At 45.2% G+C, this 24699-nt stretch overlaps 1 pseudogene; it reads left to right on the top strand.

Annotated features, from left to right (window-relative positions):
• LOC130844579 (dehydrogenase/reductase SDR family member 2, mitochondrial-like) overlaps positions 1–10592 on the top strand; it is a 135111-nt pseudogene extending 124519 nt beyond the window's left edge.
• Positions 10593–24699: the final 14107 nt, after the last annotated feature.

Here is a 24699-nt window from a genome sequence, read left to right as displayed (position 1 = left end):
AAATGTTCGTTATCCTAGGGGTCTCAGTGAATAAGTAATTTTTGAAGCTATGGGTGTATATGTCGGGATTTGATTCTATACAGCAGAAACCACTCCAGTTAGTTTAAACAGAAAAGATTTCATCTGGGAAAGTCTGTGTTCAGGAAACCATTAGAAGGACTAGAAGAGCAGCTCTAGGCTGAGCTTCCTGGGGTGATTCCCGGACCACCCCAGTTCTAGCCCAACCAGGGAGATGTTACTTCAGCTCCTTACTCAGAGACACTGCTGGTCAGAACTGTGATTACCTTTCCAGAAACCTCCCTAGACCAAGTTCACCGAGAGGAAGACCAAACAGAGACCACTATGTTTAGCCCCTGACCCGAGCTTGGAGGGGCCTCCTGTCCCCTGCGGCCTCACTGTCCAGGAGGAGCACCAGCAGGGGAGCCAGTGGTAATGCCAAACTGACCAATGAAGTCGCCGTGGTCACAGACTCCACAAATGGGTGCGAGAACATTTGGGGGGCCTGGGAATTGTGGGAGTCTCTGGATTTTGTTGACCTCATCGTCTTCGCTTCATCCCCACAAAGCAGAGCCTAGCAGGTTGAAGTTTATTCGGGAATGTGACCCTAAGGAGAAACAAGGAGGGACAGGAGACGGAAGCAGGAAAGGAGAGAAAGCCAGCACACGCCGGTCGTGGAGCTGGCCACCGCTCCTGGCCGCTGCGTGCTAGATTCCACAGGTCCTCCAGGAAACTTAGGAAATGCATCTCAGAGCATCCATCAGGGAAAGACAGGGGACAATTCAGCCATTCGCTGCTTCCTCCATGGGTCAAGAGTTGCCCTGTGTGGAGTTATGCCCCATGCTTCTAAGTTGCCTGCTGGTGGTGCTCAGTGGTTTCACAGACCTGAGACAACAAACTCTCAGGTTGCGGCTGCAAAGCAAACCAAAGCCTTGAGGTATTGAGAAGCTGTTGCTACTGTAGTAGTTTGAGTAGGAGGTGAAGCCCAGATCTGACATACACAGGCAGGCGGTCCAACACACCCGTGAAAGGAAATGTTCCCTCTTGACTCTCTTCTGGTCCTCTGATCATCCACAAGCAGGGCACAAGGTTAGCTGCTCTGGGATAGTAGGAAAGTCGCCCGGGGCCTTAGGGCTAGAGATGCAGCAAGAAAGGAAGGGCTCAGCCGTAGGCTGCTCGTCACATGTTCTCCATCTCTCCTGCAGGGTCGGCTTCACCGTCGCCCGGCGTCTGGCCCAGGAAAGGGCCCACGTGGTGGTCAGCAGCCAGAAGCAGCAGAACATGGACCAGGTGGTGGCAGCGCTGCAGGGGGAGGGGCTGAGCATCTGGGGAAGAGTGAGGACCAGGAGCAGCTGGTGGCCATGGTGAGAGTCATTCAAAGAGGTATAGACAGGACCACAGGGATACTGCTGCTTATAACCAGTACTAGGGAAGAGGCATCATGACATGAATCAAGTCAACTATGTGTCATTCGGCCGCTGCCCAGGAGGCCCACAGTCTCCCCCCAACAGATCTGGGCAGGAGAAGGAGATGCTGGGGGGGAGGAGTGCATGTGGACAGGAGTTGGGGAGATGTGGGGTGGGCAGCATGCTGGTGGCGGAGGAGGAGTCTGGTTACAACCACCAGCTGCTGTGTGAACGGTTGGCCAGGCCTTCCTGGAAGATCCCTGTGAAGGGGTTCACAACACTGTAGAGAAGGGAATCCTGATTGTACTGTCAGAGGCCAGTGTTCTTGGGGAAAAGGAGAGCTGACAGTGAAACTCCAGGGAACAGTGCCCATGAGAGGTGTGTCTGGGACCAGGAGGAGGACATGAAAGGATGCCTGGGGTGAAAATCCACCCCTTCTTGTCCTGAAGCTCAGTGCCTTGTTCCTAAAAGAGATGGCTCTCCATCCTCACTTGGTGTGGGCCTCTCCTGGATCTGACCAGGCACAGCCCCCAGGAACAGCAAACAGGAATCACCTCCCACTACAGCAGAAACCTCCTTTCACTCCCTGACCCTGGTTGTCTAATATCCCCTTCTCCCCACAGGTCCTGGAACACTGCGGGGATGTTGACTTCCTGGTGTGTGTGCAATCTTCTGATGCAAAGTACCTTGTGGAGCAGTGAGCAGGTCTAGGACAAGGTGAGGTCTGGGGAAGCTGGGTGGGGCGGGTGAGATGTCATCCTCACCTTCTGTGTGACTCTGCACCTCGGTTCCCATGCCCAGAGCTGGTCTGCAGCTCCCGCGAGTCCACCCTCCGCTCACAGACCCACCAGCACAGAGCAAGACCAGATGCCTAGACTCTGAGCCTCAGCTCCCCATCTGTGAGTTGGAGGTAAGAGTATCTGCATTGCAGTTGTGGTCCCCACTGTCCAGGAGCTCCCAGTGTGGGGAATGTCCAACCTGGAGTCAAATAGTCACAATAAATGTGGGGCACAGAGAAGGGAATGAATCCCTTCCTTGCCAGGGATGCTTAACGCCCAAGGCTCTAACCCTGAAATCCAGCTGTGTAAGTTTCCTAAGACTGCAGTAGCAAGTCCACAAACCAGGTAGCTTAATAACAGAAATTTATTTCTGGAGGTCAGAAGTCCAAGATCAAGGTGTCAGCAGGATCAATTCCTTCTGAGGACTATGAGAGGGGACTCTGTTCCATGCCTCCCCCCTAGCTTCTAGTGGCTTGCTGGCAATCTTTGGCATTCCCGTCTTACAGAAGCATCACCCCAGTCTCTGCCTCCGTCTTCACATGCAACTCTCCATGTGTGTGTGGTGTGTGTGTGTGTGTCTTCAAATTTCCCCTTTTTATAAGGATATCACTTATATTGGATTAGGGCCCATCCTACTCCAGGGTGTCTTCATCCTAACTACATCTGCAATGGCCCTATTTCCAAATAAGGTCACATTCTGAGGTACTGGGGGTTAGGACTTCAACATATAAATTTGGGGAGTATATAATTTGGGGAGTATATAATTCAGCCATAACACCTGTCTTCCCCAGACTGATTGATACCTCCTCAGCACCAGATGGAACATTCCTTTCTGACTGGCGCCCTTGGAGACATGGGGAGACATCTTGCAGACTCTGGGGTCTTCTGTCTGCAGAGTCCTCAACCTGATTCCCATATTCCTGCATCTTCAGGATGCCCCCAACCACGCATGTCAAAGAAAGCCAGGACTCTCTCCACTTCCCAAGTCAGAGGCCATCACACCCATGTTCTAACCTGGTATATCTGCTCATACGGTGAAAACACGCACTGGACTGACTGTCTCCCCTCCCCCACCCTTCATTTGCGCTGATTTCAGATCCTGAACCTCAATGTGAAGTCCCCTGCCCTGCCGCTGAGCCAGCTGCTGCCCCACATGGAGGGTAGGCGGTTAGGGCAGGGAAGGGGGTATGGAGGGAGTCATTTGGTGTCAATACGGAGCAGAGGCGCTCGAGTGAAAGGCACCCGTTGTTGAGTTAGACCTTCCTACGGGGAAGCAGGCGTGCCTGAGTCCGTAAAACAAGAAACGTGAGAGTGTGACTTTCAGACCCTGGGGCAGCTAAGCCAACAAAAGAGAGTTCTGTCCCTTAGTGTCAGTCTCTCAAATCTAGAGGCCCAGGGAATCTGGAAGCAGGACAAGGGATCCACAGACAGAAGGGCCCAGAGTCCGGAACTGGGCGACCAGGAGTGGTCTCCCTTGGGCCGCAGATGCTCAGGGCATGAAAGCCCAAGTTGGTGACCCTGAGTCACCCCAGAGCCTATAACAAGAGCAGTCAGGTTTCTCAGTCCCTCTCAACGCTGGCCCCTCCCTCTTTTCAGCTCTGACAGTCACCCCACCCTCCCCAGCCCCTGCAGGGCAATTCCCGGGTTAGAAGGCTCGCTTCCTGGTGTCTCCCACAGCCTGTGGTAGATGCTGCAGCCTGCCCCGCGCCTCCTCACCTGTGGGATGGGCCTGGGCTGTCTCTCTTGCTCTGAGGTCCACTGGTCTCAAGGAGTGGGATGTTCCCAGATGTTCTCTAGGAACCTAGCATTTTTTGTGGGGCAGAAACAATCTGGCTGTGTTCCAGGAAGCTCTTTTTCTCATTGGACTGCCAGCCCAATCGTTAGAAGCTTTCCATTGTCTGGCCAGCCTAGGAACACAACTTTTTCTCAAAGTTCACTCCATTCCAGTCCTCCAACTTGGGCCAGTCTCATTTCTGTTCCAAAATAGACCCCTCTGGGCATATCCCAGCTCCTCAGACAAATAGAGCCCTCTGGGCATATCCAAGCTCCTCAGGCCACTCTCCCTGCTAAGCTGTGTCTCCTCTGAAGGTCAGAGCTGCCCAGTTATCTCCATCAGCTTTCCCCCTCACTCCCTCTTTAAAATGGTCAATTAAGGTTTTTTTCAGTCTGAAGTACAGTGGTTTGTAAATGTAGCCTTAAGACTCCTCTTCCATCTGAATTGCTTCTCTTCAGTTCCTCCCATATGGAAATTTCAGAGCAATCACTGAACTCAGCAAGCACGTTCTGAGTGTCTGGTATAGGCTGGGTGTCTTCTCTGGACCTGTGTGACCACCTGTGATATACAACCAGGACTTCTAACTAGTCATGACTTCCAAAGCCTCTCCCAAGCCTAACACAGGCATGATGGCTGTGATATTAGATTGAATCATACTTTTTAAATGCTATTTTTATGTACAGAAATGGCCCAATATCTGTAATGTATGTATTTTTTTTTTTTTTTTTTTTTTTTACTTTTTGGCTCACGGGCTTAGTTGCTCCGTGGCATGTGGGATCTTCCTGGAACAGGGATCGAACCCGTGTCCTCTGCATTGGCAGGCAGATTCTCAACCACTGCGCCACCTAGGAAGCCCCTGTAATGTATGTGTTTTAACCAATACAATGGTTTTCATACTGTTTTGAACTGCAGAACCCTTTTATCAAAGAATACCCTCCACAAGAACCCAATCTATAAAATAGACAAAAGCAGAGATGCCCAGGTTGTAATGGATTGGGGGCCTGGTGCCCACCCATTTGGCTTCTGTCTAATCCCCTGTTGGTTGCTGGTAGTCCTGAGCACCTGCAGAACTGGCTTCACAAAACTGGTTAAAAACTACTAGTGTGATGAAGACAGCATGGTCTTTGGCATCAGAGAGACCTAATCCGGTCTCTGCTCCATCACTAACTATACATTCTTGGTGACTAAACTCTCTGGGCCTTCATTTCCTTATCTATTAAGTGGGAATGATGATACTTAATTGTGAAAATTAATTGACATGATAAAATGTCAATTGCCAAGCACAGTACACACTGGAAAGACTACGCATAGTTATGTATATTTACTATAGTAAATAATAAGCATGATTTTCAAATGAATATTAAGTACAGTATAGATAAGTACTATAAATATAATTTAATAATAATTAAATTGGTGTTAATATTTATAATAAACATTATTAATATTATTATCACTACTATTTTTACTAGTTAGAGGATCTGAGCAAATAAAAATTACTTTCCCCAACCTTGTGGACAAAGCAGTTCATGAAAGAAGCTCCATTTAAATTGGGTTGTGAAACGTAGGTAGGATTTTGACAAGTAGATAAGAATAAATTGAAACAATTGAAAAAATAAAGAGAAGCTTAGAGACGTTTCAGAGAACAACCTGAAGAAACACTGGGAATTAAAACGAAGTGGTCAGACAGCCTGGAACAAGGACAGTATTAGTACTGGATGTTTAGGCTCTGACGTTTTTAAGCAAGATAGTCATGTGATCATATGTTTTAATAATCTTGAGTATATTTCATCCATCCTTCTAAATTTTAATTATGAAGCGAAAAAGGACATTGGTTATCCGAGCCAGTACTAACAGCTAGAAAGACGAAACCACAAGGACACAATGTAGCAGAGGTAAATAATTTAAAAATCAAAGATAAAAAAGTTTTAATATATCATCTTAAACACATCACTGAGTCAGCAAGAAAGTTAAACAGTCTTAAACCAAAAAACTAGTGAAAATAGGAGCCTTGGGAAGTAAGCTGAGCCCTGCAGTCAGCTTTTGCCTTGTGAGTATTTTCCAAATCCTCTTTGGCAAGTGCCAAACCCTTTAGCTTCTGTTTCCATGGCCTCCCAGGACATAGGAGACAAAACAAAAGGCCTGCCCAAGGAAGAAAGTCCAGTAGAGGACCTTCCAGTCATGAAGCTGAGACCCCAAATGACTACCCCTTCAATAGAAATAGACCCCTGGAAGACTACAAGAAAAATTAGCTTTTGCAAAATTAGAAACCAATGGAGGAGAAAAGAAAAGCATGGCTGGGGATTTGGACCCCAAGATATGCCCTCATGCAGATTTTTAACTTAAATTCCTGCTACCAAGGATTCAAAACGCACACACACACACACACACACACCTCATACACACAAACAAACAAGCAATTTTAAAAAAAAGTCAAAATTTTAATTTAAAGTTATGCCAGACAAATATTGGCCCCAGGTGCTAAACAGAGACAAAAGAAAAACTTCTTTAAATGAACTTTCCTTAATCCCGGACCTTACATAGTTCTTAGAAATAAAATTTTAAGGTAAGATCAGCCCACAGTCAATATAATAATTAAAACACAGAGCAAGAAGCAAAAATTAGCATAAACAACAGACAACAGAAACAGACCCACAAGTTCTTTAAATACAGGAATGATCTGACACAGATTATAAAATAATTAAATGCACTTTTTTTGAAGAAATAAAAGATAAGCTAGGAAATGTGTTAAAAGAACAAAGGAACTGGGCTTCCTAGGTGGCGCAGTGGTTAAGAATCCACCTGCCAATGCAGGGGACACAGGTTCCATCCCTGCTCCAGGAAGATCCCACATGCTGCGGAGCAATTAAACCCGTGCGCCACAACTATTGAACCTGTGCTCTGGAGCCCGCAAGCCACAACTACTGAGCCCGAGTGCCACAACTACTGAAGCCTGCACACCTAGAGCCTGTGCTCCACAGCAAGAGAAGCCACAGCAATGAGGAGCCCGCACACCACAGTGAAGAGTAGCCCCCGCTCATCCCAACTAAAAGAAAAAGCCCACGCACAGCAAAAAAGACCCAAAACAGCCAATAAAATAAATAATAAACAAACAAATAAATAAATGAATAAATTTTAAAAAAAAGGACAAAGGAACTATGAAGAATAATCAGGCAAACTTGAAATGTAGACAAAAAGAATGCTAGGAATTTTAAATATAATTATTCAAATTTAAATGCAGTGGATGGACTTAAGAACAAATATGACACATCCAAAGAGAGAATTAGGGAACTGAAAGGTGAAACTGAGGAAATTATTCTAGAAGGTAAAACAAAAGTACAAAAAGATGGAAAGTATGATAAAGATGTTAAGAAACATGGAGAAGAAAGCAAGAAAGTTACACCAACATCTAATTAATACCCACAATGATAAGAGAAAGAAAATAAAAGTAGAAGAGGCAACGATTGAAGAGACGATATCTGAGAAATTCTAGATATGGTGAAAATTATCAACTCACATATGCAAGAAGTAAGTGTCAAGAAGAATAATTTTTTTTTAATTCTACACTTAGATCATGATGAGTCTGAGAATTATCATGAGCCATTTCAGAACACAAACGGAAAAGAAAAGATCTTAAAAGGCAGCCAAATAGAAAAGAAAGATTACCTGCAAAAGGAACAGAGGTACTGTAGTTAGATTGCTTTCTCATTGGTAACAATAGAAATCAGAAGGAATGAAATGAGATCTACATGCTGAAGAAAATAGCTATCAACCTAGAATTCTATACTTACAAATATATTTCAAAAATTAGGGCAAAGTAATAACATTTTCAGGCATACAAAAACAGAGTTTACTTTCAGAAGACCTTTACAAAAGGAAAGTCTACAATGTACTGCAGGCAGGAGGGAAAATGAGAGCCATGTGGAAAATCTAAGATGAGAATAAGAATGAAAAGCACAGAATATAGTAATATATGAACAAATATAACCACTTACTATAAAAAGCAATAATGATGTTTTGTGGGGTTAAAACATTAAAACATACAAAGAAAATAATATTCAAATCAGGAGAATAGAAATGGAGTTAAGGTGTTGTAAGATTTTCATGTTGTTTGAGAGAGCAAGGATATTAATTTTAAACTCTAATAAGTTAAACAGGCTTGTTTTACTTTCTAGGATAGCAGCTAAAAGAATGGCAAGAGAGTATGCAATATATTTCCAAACTAGTAGAGGAAGGAAATGGAAAGAGGAAAAATAATCCAAAAGAAAACAAGAAGGGAAAGGAAAGAAAACAACTGGGGGAAAAAAAAACACAAAATTTGATGTTAGATATTAATTCCAGTGTATTGAAGAGGAAAGTTAGAAACTTACACTCAGCTAAAAATAACTCCATGCTTGTTTTGCTTTTGTGAAATATGCTTGCTGCACCGAGAAAAACAGAAAAACAGGATAACCTAACAACCCAATGTAACTTTAAGATGTTTTGTTAAAAATGGAATGTTCTGCACCTGCTCTTGTAAGTTTCTGTTTGGAAACTTCCTTGCTCTGTAAACATGTGCACTATAAAAGTAAAGCTCATCCTGAGCTCGGAGCCCAGAACTTTGGAGCATTAGCTCACCTGGGGCTGCCGGCTTAATAAACCTGAATTCGCCAACCCTCCAAGTGTGGTGCTTGGTTTCTCAACAGACCAATTTCTGCAACAGTATTAGTAATTACAGTTAAAATACAAAAATAAAACACAAGCTAGAATTCTTAATCAAATTATATGCTCTGTTCAAGAGAAATATATTTTTTAAAAAATTACTGAAGGTTGAAAGAAAAGGATGACAAAAATATGGAAGGTAGGACTTCCCACATGCCGGGGAGCAACTAAGCCCATGCACCACCACTACTGAGCCTGCGCTCTAGAGCCTGTGAGCCACAACTGCTGAGCCCACATGTTGCAACTACTGAAGGCTGCACACCTAGAGCCTGTGCTCTTCAACAAGAGAAGGCACCGCAATGAGAAGCCACTGCAATGAGAAGCCAGCGCACCACAACGAAGAGTAGCCTCTGCTCAGAGCCACTAGAGAAAGCCCGTGCACAGCAACAAAGACAGAAACAGCTGCTTCATAATGTTAAAAGGATCAATTCACTAAGTAGATATAAAAATTTTAATTGCTATATATACTGAAAGCTTCCAAACATATAAAGCAAAATTTTACAGAAGTACAAAGAAAAGAAGAAAAATCCACAATTATAGTGGGATATTGTCATCTCTCTCTCAGTAGTTAATTAGAACAAGTGGTCCCCTACCCGCCCAAAATATCAGTAGAATAAACAGGATTAAAATAACTTGATGAGCAGACTTGACCTAATGAATGCACATAGAAAATGTACCAACAACTGTAGAATATACTTTCTTTTCAGACACAGAGAGAATATTTATAAAATTTGATGATAATACTGGCCATAAAACAAGTCTCAGCAAACTTCAAGTGATTGAATAAAAAATACTAGTTTCTCCAACTGCAATGCAATTAAACTAGAAACCAACAACGAAGTTACTTTTAAAAACTTCATATGTTTGGTAATTATACTTGAAATTAGAAAATATCTAGAACTGAGTTGTAATGAAAATATGTATAAGCTATTTTTATGATTATAGTGTTATTATAATGAAAAATACAAATTAGGACCAGCCAAAGGAAGAGACATATATGGCAGAATCTAGAACTGGGAGGGTTCCAAATGGGAAGTTCTGTGTCCTCACCAAGACCCTGGCAGTGGAGCTGGCACCAAAGAACATCCGGGTGAACTGCCTGGTGTCAAGAATCATCAACACAGACTGCAGCCAAAGGGTGAGGACCAAAGGCAGCCCCTGGACCCTCCCACACTGTCCCATTGCTGCCTTCCCTGGGCAAGACCCTAGCCAAAGAGACCCACACTTTCAAACGTGGAGTTCTGTCTTGAAGCCCATCACTCCTAGACTGGTCCACAGCTTGGCTCTTGGTAGCCTCTGCCCACCGTACAGGAGAATGGGTTTCAATTTCAGGGGTTTGATTCTTTAAGGAGGGGAATGTTCCCCTACCTGCCTCACCTCTGAGCAGGGTCATGCTGTCACAAGGGCACAGGCCTGCATGGTGTGGCTCCCAATGTAACTGCATCTGTCTGAGTGACAATGACCTATTACTGTTCTTTCCTTTAGCTCTTTGAGGACCCAACTCTGTAGAACCATTTGGAAAGATTCCATGGAGCACAGAAATATGTTGTGATGAGGCAGTATCCATCTGGATCTGGATTAATGTGACCATCTTAGAAGTTTTGTGATGGGTAAAATATCACATGCCATCCCTCTGCAAGCTATTACCCATTCCTCTTTCTGAGATTTGATGACCTGTCTAGCCCTGGGATGAGTAACAGTCCCTGCAGAGCCCATATAGCTCCACTTGCACTCCTCCACTCAGCCCCATGGGGGTTTTGACTTCACAGCATCCTACAGGAGCTCAGGGCTCATGGGAAGGTGTCCCAACTCCTCTTCCCATGCAGAGTGGCGTGGCCTGAGGGCTCTGCAAGACTGGTGTCCTTCCTGTGCTCTCCAGATGCCAGCTACATCACCAGCAAGAACATCATGGTAGCCAGCTTCTCCCCCCACCTCTGAGGGGCATTAAGCTCAGAGCTCAGGCTTGCCTCTTGATGTGAAGGCCCTACATGGTTCTGGGCCACCGTGTTGGAACACCTCTATTAGTGGTGAGCCTGTGCTCCATATACATGCTTTGAGTTCATAATCACCAGAGTGTAAAATAATAAAGAACATCAGAAAAGAAAGTTTAGGGACTTCCCTGGTGGCACAGTGGTTAAGAATCCACCTGCCACTGCAGGGGACACGGGTTCAATCCCTGGTCCGGGAAGATCCCACATGCCTCGGAGCAATTAAACCCGTGCGCCACAACTACTGAGCCTGTGTGCCACAACTACTGAAGCTCGTGCACCTAGAGCCAGTGCTCCACAACAAGAGAAGCCACTGCAATGAGAAGCCCAGGCACTGAAACGAAGAGTAGCCCCCCACTCACCACAACTAGAGAAAGCCTGTGCGCAGCAACAAAGACCCAATGCAGCCAAAAAAGAAAAAAGAAAGAAAAAGAAAAGAAAGTTTACAATATAAAACTGTCAAGCATTTTCTTCTTTCTTCACCGCTTTACCACCTTGATTATTAGGAACCATGGCCTAACAAGAGCATAGTTTTCAGGAGATCAGCGTTCTCAGGGATGAAAGTCTGGGCCACCCCATTATGTGAGCAGCCTAGAACAGAGGACATGCTGACCAAGGGTTAAGGGAGTCTAGAAAGGGTATGGCCTGAGCTCATTTGCAGCTGTGGGCATTTCCTGGCACATGACAGCTTCTCAAGTACCTGTACCTCCCCAGCACAATAGGAGATTGCTTGGATGTGCACAGATAACAAGCCAGAAGTACAGAGGAGTTAACACCAGCAGAGGAAGGGAGTTGATGGCCCAATGCCAGCCTCCCCTCTTGGTATTCAGAGAATGTCAGGCAAGAGTGAGGCCCTGTTACAGTGATAATTTGCACATGAACGCTGACTTTTTTCCCTCCACTGTCTCACTTTCCCCACTTCTGTTTCTTGACCTGGTACATAGCTATATAGGCATTGGTTTTTATAACACTTCATTAAACTCTACGTTTATATTTTACATACTTTTGTACATATATCATGTGTCTCAAACGTTAAAAATATAATAGGTGTGAGTAGGACTTTGGCTGTGATTCATTGTAATATAAATAAAAGATTTCATAATTTGAAAAATAACAAATAAAATGACGTAAGTTGGGAGGGAGTCAACAGAGAGTATTTTAGGTTTTTTATATTTATGTATCAGTCAAGATCCTAGCAAGAAACAAACTCTTAAACTGAGTGATTTGAGAAAGTTTAAAAAAAGTACCACTTAAAAAACTATAGTCAGGGTTTAAGGAAATCAATGGGGAAGGGGGGGTGGCGGGCAGTACCACCTCTAGGTCCAGAGGAAAAGAGGACGGAGCAGGTGCAGGGACCAAAAAGGGTAGCTGTAAGGAGTAGGCCAACTGACAGGAGCCCTGGACTTAGGTAAAGAGTCCCAGCCCACACATGTGACCTAGCAGAGACGGGGTCAGGGGAAAAAATACCCAACCAGAGGCCAGAGGGAAAGGGAGGCTGTAGGTCAGCCTATACAGGTCAGTCTCCTAGGGCACAGAGCAGAGAAGGAAAGTGGGGAAGTGGCCATGGAAGGATAAACAAGATATCCTACTGGGGGACTTCCCTGGTGGTCCAGAGGCTAAGACTCCACACTCCCAATGCAGGGGGCTGGTTCCATCCCTGGTCAGGGATCCCACATGCTCGCCTCAACTAAGAACTCACATGCCACAACTAAGAACTCACATGCCGCAACTAAGACCCGGAGCAGCCTAAACAAATAAATACATAAATAAATAAATATTTTTTAAAAAGATACCCAACTGGACTAGGAGGATGGTAAAGTTATTAATTTTAAACTTTGACAATGGGACTTCCCTGGTGGTGCAGCAGTTAAGAATCCTCCTGCCAATGTAGGGGAATAGGTTCGATGCCCGGTCCGGGAAGATCCCACATGCCACAGAGCAATTAAGCCCGTGTGCCACAACTACAGAGCCTGCACTCTACAGCCCTCGAGCCACAACTGCTGAAGCCTAGAGCCCATGCTCCACAACAAGAGAAGCTTCCTCAATGAGAAGACCGCACACCACAACAAAGAGTAACCCCCAATTGCTTCAACTAGAGAAAGCCCATGCACAGCAACAAAGAACGAACGCAGCCAATAAATAAATAAATTTATTTAAAAAAAAAAACTTTGACAGTTAAGTTAATGTTTTGTAATTTCCGGAGTAACCACTAAGTGAAACAAAAGATATATAGCTACAAATGAACAAAGAAAAAATGATTTTTAAAATCAGTCCAAATGAAATTAAGAAGGAAGAGAAAAAGAAAAGCAGACACATAGAATAAATGGAAAATACAAAATAAGAAGATGGATATAAACCCAAATATATATGTGAGTGTAAATGGACTGAATGCTCTACTTAAAAGAAAAAGATTATTAAACTGGATAAGGAAGGAAGGAAGGAATCTAACAATATGCTGGCAACAATGAACACACATGAGACTTTAAAAATAAAACCTTAGGTATACAAGAAGGTCAAAAGTAAAGGCATGAAAAGGGTATATCGTATGTGTCAAGGGTCCCCAAGACCACCCTCAAGCTCAATGATTTACTGGGATTCACAGGACTCAAAAAAGCTGTTACACTCATGGTTATAGTTTATTACACTGGAAGAGTACAAATTAAAATCAGCAAAGGGAAAAGGCACATGAGATGAAGTCCAAGAGCAACCAGGGACAAGCTTCCAGTCCTCTCCCAGGACAGTCATATGGAGACAGGCTTAATTCTAGCATCAATATTGACAATATGTGCAAAGCGTTGTCAACTAAGGAAGCTCACCCAAGCCTTGATGTCGAGAGTTGTTACTGGGAGTCAATCATGAAACACTCACATGATGGATCTTAGCTACTCGGCCTCCAACCCACTAGAGGTCAAACAGATACAGTGTGTCCAAGACCTCAGGCATGCAAAAACACTCTTATCAGGAAGATTATTCCAAGTACTCAGAGGCTATTCTCCAAGATGCAGTCATGTGAAGTGATGATGTGTTAATTAACTCTACTGTGGTAATCACTGTCACAATGTTTATCAAGTCGTCATGTTTGTATTTTAAATACGTACAATTTTATTTGTCAATTATACCTCGATAAAGCATGCAACAATACACAGAACCAAAGCCCACACCACAGAGAGGTAAGCAGGACCCCATTAAGTCCTGACCCTTTACATTTATTGGTAAAGTTCTTTATTGCTAGTAATAGTAATATCCTAGTACAGAAGAGGAGCAGGCAGATCAAATGTGTTGATAATTCAGGCAGCCACTAATAGTTTACAACTAAGCACTTGTTGGGACTAGGTTCATATTGGCCAGGCCCAGCCTGGCTCAGGCTTCAGGGACATGCTCTCACTCTGCAGTGACAAGGACCAGCAAGGATTTTCTGTATCAGTCAATCCAGAGGAGCAAGTCCAGGCCAACGCACACAAGGACAAACTAAATCAAAAAGGATGCTGAGGGACTTCTCTGGTGGTGCAGTGGTTAAGAATCCATCTGCCAATGCAGGGGACATGGGGTTGAGCCTTGGTCCAGGAAGATCCCACACGCTATGGAGCAACTAAGTCCATGCGCCACAACTACTGAGCCTACGCTCTAGAGCCTGCCAGCCACGACTACTGAGCCCGAGTGCCATAATTACTGAAGCCTGCACGCCTACAGCCCATGCTCCACAACAAGAGAAGCCACTGCAATGAGAAGCCCGCTCACCGTAACAAAGAGTAGCCCCCACTCGCCACAACTAGAGAAAGCCCGCGCGCAGCAAAGAAGACTCAATGCAGCCAATAAATAAATAAACAATTTAAAAAAAAAAAAAAAAAGGATGCTGAGGACTGCGAGAATTAACCTGAGGTTTGGTCAAGCACAGGGAATCATCACCAGGCCTGTGCACAAGGCCAGGGAGGAAAGAGTCACTACCTTTAAGCCAGAATTCTATGTGTCTGCCACTGACCACAGTTCCTCATGTACTCTGGCCTCTCTGTGCCCAGCAGGACTCCAGAGGGTTAGGATCCTGGAGGCATTTCCGTGTGCAGGCAGAACAGGTGATCTCTTCCTGCCTTTGGCTCAGTCTGATCTCTGAGCCTGGCTTTTCCTCAGTCTGATCTCTGAGCCTGGCTTTTCCTCAAATCTGACTCTGGAGACTGCTACTCCAGACATCCTTAGCCTTCTCCATTCATTCAATTAAATAAACATTATGATACAACTACTACTTGATGGCCATGGTATCATAGTGCCTTAGGTCTTGAATGTTTCTGAGCCATCAGTACACAGGTGGCCACTGAGGTTTAAAAAATCAGGAAAGCTGATACACTGTAACGGAGAGAGAGACAGGTCTGCAAGGTCATCTGAAAACTGTCAGAAGTTGCAATAACCATGGGGGCTGAAGCCCCTGCACGAATATAACAGAGACCGGCGTGGTGCTGACTCTCTTGTTTCCTCTCCTGCAGACTTGGAAAGGCTACAGTGTCAGCCTCCCTGACAACTAAATTGAAGCTACGTCATAATTTCTGCCTGTGCCTGGCCCCTAAAATTTCCCACAAGAACCCTGGCTCACCCTCACTCTCCCGTTTGCATGGTTGGAAGTGGAGGATTCTGAAATGCTGCAGTTGCCAGATAGAAGCAGCCAGACTCCCTGAGTCTCTACTTGAAGAAAAGCTGCCCAGGAGTGCCACAGAGCCTGCACTAGACTGTGACACAAGCAACAAATTCTTATTGGGTTCAGCCACCAAGATTTGGGGATTGCTTGTCACCTGGCATAGCATAGCCTGCCTATTACCATAAGTGAGTGTGGCGGGGGAGGGTCAGGCAGCCACTTCTCCCCACCACTAGTAGCGATCTCAAGCACAGACTCCTTGAAGCCCAGGAAAAGGAAGGAATTGGATTCCCGAGGCAGGTCTTAGTCAGGGGCAGGAGCCTCCTCATGGCCTCTCGCCTCCCCGGTGAATGTCACTAGGATGGCCATGACTTCTCCTTCTGGCAAAATCCCTCCACTCACAAGGGCTATGACCTCCCCAGTTGACTTCCCAGGTGGTACCAACTTCAGAAGGAGGAACAGCTTTAGGGGAGAAGCACAGGCAGAGACTCAGATGCCATAATACTGCAATGCACAGCTGTCCACCGGGGCACTGGAGCTGGGAGAGACTGTTTCCAGGAGTCATCCAGGATATGAGTTAAGTAGATTTCTTTATTCCTCTTAATATTTAGAACTTGCCCGGATCCTTCCCAGCTCCATTCTAGCTATCCTGTGGGTTCATGCCCTGAAGCCATTGAAGCTGTGAGCAGATTCTTAGATGCCCTTCTCCACCCCTGGACACCTGCCTCATTTTTTCACTGCAGTGATGTTGTTTACCAATGGCATATAAACTTTCTGAGCCTAAGGCAGTGTGGGGTCATTTGGCCATCACATAGGGCTACTTGATAAATTTCTGTTGAATCATTAGGGATAATTGAGAGGGCTTGGTTTAGAGGCACACTCTTTGCATCTCCAAATCAGATGTGAAGAGAAAACAGTAGCCCACGAATCCCAAGGCAGAAGGAGGACAGCTGATCCCACAGCAAGACCAGGGATTCCACAGTCAACTGCAGAGTCATGAACTTCTGGTTTAGAACTTAGAAAGAAGAACTCTTCCCTTCTCCAGCCCCACACACTGTCCAGTTGCTTCCTGTGTCTGAGCCAAAATACTGGAGATGCAGAATCATTAACCTTCCCCCAAGGTCCCTGAGGAATTGACACTCCCCAGGAAGGCATGACATTCCCAGTCAGACAAAGACAGAACCTGAGGGCACTGACCAAACCTAATAATTTTGTGGCAAACCTAACCTGTTACCAGAAATGTAACAGGATTTAACAATGGAGCGATTCCTCCCTCTGTGAATTATTGTTACACCAGTAAAAGGATATTAAACTGAATGAGGGCCTGGATTCAGACTCTGTAGGCAAATGGTGTCCCATCAGCCTCCACTGGAATATGATACATGGCTCTTGGATGCTCCCAGGCAGCCAAACATATATCTCTTTGCTCCTACACATTTACACGGAAGCAGAACTCCTGAGAGGAAGGAAGCTGAGTCCTTCTGACAGCCAAGGTTCCTACAGCATCTCTGAGGAGCTGGAGTTTCCCTGACCAAGACCAGCTGGCAGCACCACTGGTGTGGCCCCTGAGAGAGAATCGTGGAGGGAGAGAAGGAGGCAGTCATGGTGGAAAGAGGACTCAGCTGATGCCAAAATCTGCCCTGACTCCGTCAGCCCCAAATCAGGTTTATGCCCCACCAGAAGGGCTCAGGGCAGCTGTCAGCAATAACACGGGGAGCCTGTGTCAATCATTATGTGGTACCCTTTGACCGGGTGTAACCCAGGGGAGAGGGTATCATCCCTCCACACCACTCAACACACACACACACACGCACACACGCACATGCACGCGCGCACACACGCACACCTTTTAGACCCACACATAACCCACCAGGAGGTGCCTCCTCTTACTGGGAAGGCTGAGGTGCTGGGTGGGGGCTGGAGAAGTTGCCAGGTGATGACACACAAATGGATTCTTCACCAGGCTGCTTTGTCTGAAGTTTTAGAATTTAATTGACAAATGATTTGAAGCCCCAAAGACAGGAACAAAATATTAACCCATTCCCTGATTTCTTCATTTCTTGATTTCTAGATATTCTTAAATAGCATTCAATCATTTTTAAAACAAACATAAAGAATAACATTTAAATGGCTTATAATACCACATCTCAGACATTTGCAATTAACCATTTATAAATGAAAGCAATATAATACATGGATATAATTAGATGTCAAATATTACGGAAAGATACAAATTTTTATTAAAAACAAGCAAACAAAAAACCCTGCCAATTTCATTCCCAAAAGGCAACCACTCCTAACAGTGATGCCAGCTGGGTGGCCGGTAATCCAGCTCTAAAACCCTGTCTCATCATCTGCTTTCTTAGAACACCCCTGGTACCCACTATCCCTGCTTGGGTTTCCCAGCAAGCAGACTCTGAGATGGAGATGAACACATAGGAGGTTTGTTAGGAGGAGAGGAAAGCGGGGTTGGGCAGAGGATGAAGTCTAGCTGAAAGCAGTCTCAACGGAACACCTCAGTCAGTCCTACAGGGAGCTCTGAAGATGGGATGACCCTTCAGAACTCTCTTGAGCTGGGGCGAGAGGGCTGGGCTCCATACCACTCATCCTTCGCTCATTGGATGTGTGCTCCTGGAAGAGGCTCCCTCTCCAGCTAAAACAAATTCCCTAAGTGGCGCGATTGTTGAGGGCTTTCTCCCAGCAGCACTCCCAGCAGCTGAGATAATAAATTTTCTTACCCTGAAGGGTAATTCAGTCAGCAAATATAAGTAACCACCACTTAACCCAAGCTCTGGAACTAGAAATACCTGTCATATAAACCTTCGGGTACTCTTGGTCAACAGAAAAACGTCCCTGGGGATTATGGGCTCTGTCCTCTGTTCATTCCCAGGAACAGGGAACTCTGACATCAGAGAACCCGTGCCCTCACCAGGGGAAGAATCTAATACCACAGTGATTTCTTTATGGCTCTATCACATGGCTGTTGGCAAGAGGCCTCAGTTCCCCACCACGTGGACCTCTCCTTAGGGCCACTTGAGTGTCCTCACAACATGGTAGCTGGCTTCCCCCACATCAGGGGGTCCCAGAGAGAGAGAAAGAGGAGAAACACTCAACACCGTTCCAGTCCTAATCTCAGATGCCGCAAACCACCACTTCTGCCTCATTGTATGCTTTGCAAGCAAGTCACTAAGTACCTCCTACCCTTAAGCTGAGGGGGATTACTCTTCACCTTTCGAAGAACAGTATCAAATAATTGTGGACATATTTTCAAACTACGACATATATACAGAAGGATAGATACTTCTAGGGGAAGGGAATAGACTAGAGGAGCCAAGTAAAAAGAACTTTTTGTTTTCCCTCTGTTTTTTAATAATAAGAGTGGATTCCTTGGGAATTTCCTAGCAGTCCAGTGGTTAGGACTCTGCGCTTTCACTGCCTTGGGCTCAGGTTCGATCCCTGGTTGGGGAGCTAAGATCCCACAAGCTTGGCCAAAAAAACAAAAAAGTGTATTCTTGTCATACTCTTGTAATTAAAAAATAAATATTATTGACTATTGCACATATGGCAAGCAGTGAAACTGGCAGGAAGCCAGAAGCTCACCTAAGGGGCAGACTGTGACTTCCTGCCCATCTTTGTCATGGTTTCTCCTGCCTGAACCCACCCAATAGACATAAGGGAACAAGGAAGAAAACGATTATTGCTAAGAGCTTCTCAGAGGAGTCATCATTTTCCTAGCACACAAACAAGGAGTCAGATGACTGCACTTTACTGAGAAGTGAAAGGTTGGGAAAAAACATTAGAACCATTAGTCTGTTTCCTCCATCCCCATTCCTCATTTATAATTTTGTTTAATGCGGAAATCATCCTATTAGTTTTGATGGCTTGATTACAGGCTTTGGATGGGGCACAGACATCCGAGGGAAAGTGTCCAAGAGGGCTGAGCTGGGGGAGTCTACCCCCTGGTGGCCCCCCTCAATCTGAGCCCTCGGGCCCACTCCTATTCCTGTATCCCATGTAGATTCCCATTCTTCAACAGCCAGGGCCAGCCCCAGCATCTCCATGCAGTTAGGGGAGCCCTGTGGAACACTGGTCCATGCCTAAGCAAAGAAATCACACAGCGGCTAGGTAGGGGTGATCCCCTGGGACCTGATGGCCTATGAGGAGTTTTCTCTCCTGGGAGGCAAGATGTCTCCACCCTTTCTGAGCCTTTGCTGACCCTGTCAGATGAGGGAAGGAATTTCAGTTGTGTCCACCCAAGCATAACACTCCCACCTCTCCAGGCCCCTCCACCCCACCCCCACCCCGACCCTTTGCATCAGAGAGGCAGCCAGAGCCCCCAGGCTCCATCCCATGTGGAGGAAACCCTGCCCATCAGGGCAGCAGGCGGGAACAAATAGGACCTACTCCCCTTCTCCTCCTATAGAGGAAAGTACCTTGTAAATGCCTATCCCACTCATTTTACAGACTAAGAACCACCCAACGGGCCCCAAAGGCATTGCTAGAAACACCCAAGGCTCAGCCACTAGCTACCTCTAGTCCACATTCAAGTCCTATATTTGTCTTTTTTGTGTGTGACTCTCCCTTTTGCAGGAGATCATACATTGGAGAACTCCCCGTTTGGAAGAATTTTTGGACTTGAATTTGGAATTTTTGAATCTTGCAGTATCCAACAATGGATACTGCAATGGATACCACCTCTGGCTTGGAGAGTCTCAGAAAGGGAGATTTGGGGCACCCAGAGAATAGCTGCAAGGAAAGGGCCACCCGTGGGAAGTGGGATGCAGGCACCCCTCTTGAACCGGAAGGGAGCAAACCGGTGTAGTAAATGCCTCCACCTTCCTCTGCGCCCTCCGTCTCCAGGTCCTGCTGATGCTTTCCACCAGCCGATCCCAACCAGGAGCTGGAGGCATCAGAGTATGTGGATGGTGTCCATATGGGCCAGCCTCCTTGGCTGGGAGTGGACGGGTGGAAAGTGGGTCTGAAGGGGCACAAAGAAGACATCCAGTGCAGGGGCCAACAGAGGAAAAGGACAACGAGCTGAGTTGCTTTTCCACCCGCCTCTACTAATGACACGAACAGACTGAAGAAACAATACATAACGATTCACAAGCACACCTGGGGAAGGCAGTGGTTTGTGATGCGCAGGGCTGTGCGCCAGAATTTTGATTACAATTAGTCCGCTCCGTTTTGAGATTTATTTCAAAGGAGTTATTAACTTGGGCTTTAAAAACAAACAAGCAGAATGATTAATTCTAAAACTGCTGCTGCTGCAGATCTTATCCTGAGTGCATCATCATTAAAAAGGGAAAAACTCCTCCAAGTCATGAAACACGATACTGGTGGATTTGTGTGAATGTGGAATAAGGAAGCAGGTGTCTGTGGCAGGAAGGCTTGAGCGAGGACACCGGAGAAGCTTGATGGGAAAGACAAATGTCTTTAAACCACAGTGGAGATGCAGAAGATTTAGTAGGACAGGTCCTCTTGGCAGATGGTTATTCTTCCTCTTGGTCAGATGACCTGCCTATTTTTGGATTAATCATCTCCATTTTATTCATTTCAACATGAGGACGGCTGGCGATAGAACAAGATGATCGAGACCTCAGTCATCTGCCTAATCTACTAGGAAACCTGGAAACTTTCTCTGCATCCTTTTAGTTTTAATCTCATAAAACCCTAAACTTCATCTCCCATCTTCCCTAAATTATATCTGTATTTCATCTTTTATGGAATCTTTTGGTCATTCATAACAAGTTCGTTTTAGAACCCTTTCTTATGGGCGGGTACATCGAGGTCTTTTTCTCTTTGATTTTAATAAAAACTGAAGGTATGAACCTACCAGTGTCTGATATGGATGAATTCACTGGCCACTTTTCACAAAGTGGACACTGAGGGGAAACTTTGGGTGATTGGCAGCAATTTTAACATCTGCGTATGCAGTCAAGTTCCCTTTAATTGGAGCTTTTGGGTGAGCTGAGCTTTTGTCTCTTTGCTCAGAACCTCTGAAGGGGAAAGTTAAGAAAAGTTGAGTTTACTGCTATTAATTGCCTCATCCCATTCCTACAGTCCAAGGATCTAATGAAGTGAAACTAATAGGAAAACGTTTGCTGTGGTTCCACACATTTGATAGGTGGAAAGATAGTCCGCACAGTTTTCTATTCATTTGCTCACAAACGTGAGCCAGTTCAGGGGCAGAATAGAAAGGACTGTTAAATATGAGGTCAGGAGTTTGGTATTCTCATCCCACTGTTTCACAAAGTAGCTGTGTGTGCTCAGGTAAATTTTGCTTAATTCTCTGTGTCTGTTTCCTATAACTTTCCAGCAGAATGATTAGACTTAACAATCAATCTGCATCCAAGACACTAAAATGCCAGGTCCTAAGAGCAAGGGAGAGGGGTGTGGTAGCTGAGGACAGGGGCCAGACCACACAGGACCTCAGAGACCTGGTTAAGGATTTTACTCTTTATTCTAAGAACATTAAGAGGCCCCTGAAGGATTTCAAGCAGGGGCTGACATGACTAGATATTGGCTTGAAAAGATCATTCTGGTTCCACTTTGGAAAATGTATCAGGACCCCCTATATGACGTGTAAAGTTCATTATGTCAGAAACATGCTCACGTTACCTGTATTCCCATGCTATGGTATAAGAAAGAATCTGTCCTGTCTCAGTCCTGGGTTCCTGACACAGAGCTTCTAAAACCCTTGGAATCCCCCAAGTGATAGAAGTATATTTGTTATTCCTGAGCCACTGGACCATACCTGAGTTTATATTAACAAGATGACTCAGGGGGCCTCCTGGATGGGGGCTGGGCACTGGAAAGACCAACCACCCAATCAGAAGGTCGGGACTTTAAATCATGTACAACCAGCCCAGCCCTACTCCTGGGGTGCGGAGCAGGACTGGCGACTGCATTCAGTCACCTGGCCAACAATTTAATCAGTCATATCTATGTAATGAAGCCCCAATAAAAGCTGAACACGGAAGCTCAGGGGAGCATCCTGGTTGGTGAATATATCAGTGTGCCAGGAGGGTAACAAGTCCTGATTCCCTGGAGACGGCAGGGAAGCTCTGAGTTCAGGAGCCTCCCAGACCTCGCCCCATGTGTCTCTTCCTTTGGCAGGTCCTGACCTGTATCCTTTATAATAAAAATTGTAATCATACAGTGCTTTCCTGCATTCCATGAGTAATTCTAGAGAATTATCAAAACTGAGGGGGGCGTGGGAACCTCCTGGGTTTGTAGCCAGTTGCTCAAAAGTGTGGGTGACCTGGGAACCGCCGAAGTGTGCCTGGCATCTGAAGTGGGGGCAGTCTTCTGGAGGCCTGAGTTCCCACCTGGTGTGGTCTGTGCTAACTCCAGGGGCTTAGTACCAGAACAGGATTGCAGGTCTCCAGGCGGTGTCAGACCAGTGCGGGTTGAAACAGAATCCAGGCTATTTTGTTTTAGTCATTCTCAACCAATTTCAAGTCAAAGAACCTTTTGTCAAAAGGAGTAAAAGAAAAAAAATCCCCAAACTAAGAAATGGGCATATTTGTCTGCCTTTGAGAAAAACCATTGGATTTGGGCAACTCAAACTTCAGACCTGGTTACCTGGTGGCCTCCCTGGAGGATGAATGCCATTCATGCATGCTAATGTAACTGGGTGTGAAATCTTGCTTTTCCATTATTGGCCATCCTGCAGCCCCCTGCCATGTGCTTCTGAGATGTGTAACGTTCACTGGGCCTGGGAGTCTGCATGCCTGTCATCTCAGGCCATCCTGCGTGGACTTCCTTCCCGACAAACAATGTGGACTAGATATTTCGGTCACCTTTGAAATGAAACTGCAAACTGTCATGATTCTCTACACTAGCTGCTTACATAAGCATTGTTTGCTAACTATAAAACCCCTCCATTGGGCTTTCCTGGTGGCGCAGTGGTTAAGAATCTGCCTGCCAATGCAGGGGACACAAGTTCGATCCTTGGTCCAGGAAGATCCCACATGCTGAGGAGCAACAAAGCCCACACACCACAACTACTGAACCTGTGCTCCAGAGCCTGCGAGCCACAACTACTGGGCCCACGTTATGCAACTACTGAAGCCCACATGCTTGGAGCCCATGCTCTGCAACAAGAGAAGCCACTGCAATGAGAAACCCTCGCACCACAATGAAGAATAGCCCCCGCTTACCACAAGTAGAGAAAGCCCGTGTGCAGCAATGAAGACCCAATGCAGCCAAAAATAAATAAATAAAACCTCTCCGTTTTCATAGTCTTTCTGGACCAGCATACTCCTTAGTTTCCCTGCTAACAAATTCATAAATGTTATGCTTGCAATCAATCTAAGAAATTTTGTTGAATATCTTCTAGAAACAACTACAGTAAAACTTCAGGTTAGTAGTGGGCAGGAGAAAAAAGTTCTCATCCAGAATGCTGTCTTAACACGGCCTATTTCAGTCCAGATAGATCACAGGTCACACATTCAGTATGTCCAAGCAAGGCACATGACTTAGAAAGATACTGGTATTTATGATTAAAACATCGTTTAACGAATTCTGCCATTAAAGCTTTTTGGGCCTTTTTAATCATTTGTATTATAAATTTGGTTATCAAGTTGTTCATAACTAGAAGTAAAATCCCATTACAAATGATTCTCAATAATAACTCTCTTCCAAGGCATCCACAGAGGCAATGCTTCTGATCCCAGTAGTAGCAGAATAATTGTCCAGGAGGGAAATCCCCAATTGTCCATCATCTTTATCATAGATAGAGCTGGAAGAACTCCACCAGCCACAGAGCAGTTCCTTTTTTGTTTTGTTTTTTTTTCCCTCTGCCTCCCTTTATAGTAAATGCCTTTTCACCACTTTCCCCTCTCCTTTTCTACCCTGGACATTCTAATCATTCCTCCCAGAAAAACACATTAAAAAATAAATTTTTTTAATGTTTAGAAGTTGGAAAAAGAAAAGGAAAAGGTTGACTGGCATTTTCCTCCTTGTTCTATTGGGTGCAGAGCTTTTGATAATCCAGTCTCTAGGTCTCGTTCTGATTCACCTCCAGGTTCAACATCCCTGTTACTACTGTCATCAGCCTAAGGCTGGCTTTTCAAGGACCACAAAGAACCTCAGGATAGAGAAGGAGCTGGTGGATCCTGCCCTCAGCTTCCTGTGCCACCTTCTTTATTTCCACCACCAAGACAAAGTTTAATTACAGGTTCCTACCCTTAGTCAACCTTATCGAGATTTCTAGGGGATCATTAGACATATGTCATTACTGTGTTCCAGAGTATACAAGAATAATATTCTCTATTGCAGAGTAGAAGGAGGAAAGTATATGGCATGTAATATACATATATGTAGTTATATATGTGTGTGTGTATCTATACATAGACACATGCATACTGGTTATAGACTTTGGCTCTTTTTTGTTTGTATATGATTTCTATACCTTCTCACATAATTTTTT

The sequence above is a fragment of the Hippopotamus amphibius genome, chromosome 2, assembly GCF_030028045.1.
Source record: "Hippopotamus amphibius kiboko isolate mHipAmp2 chromosome 2, mHipAmp2.hap2, whole genome shotgun sequence".
Lineage (NCBI taxonomy): Eukaryota > Metazoa > Chordata > Mammalia > Artiodactyla > Hippopotamidae > Hippopotamus > Hippopotamus amphibius.
This window is presented reverse-complemented; position numbering and strand designations above follow the sequence as displayed.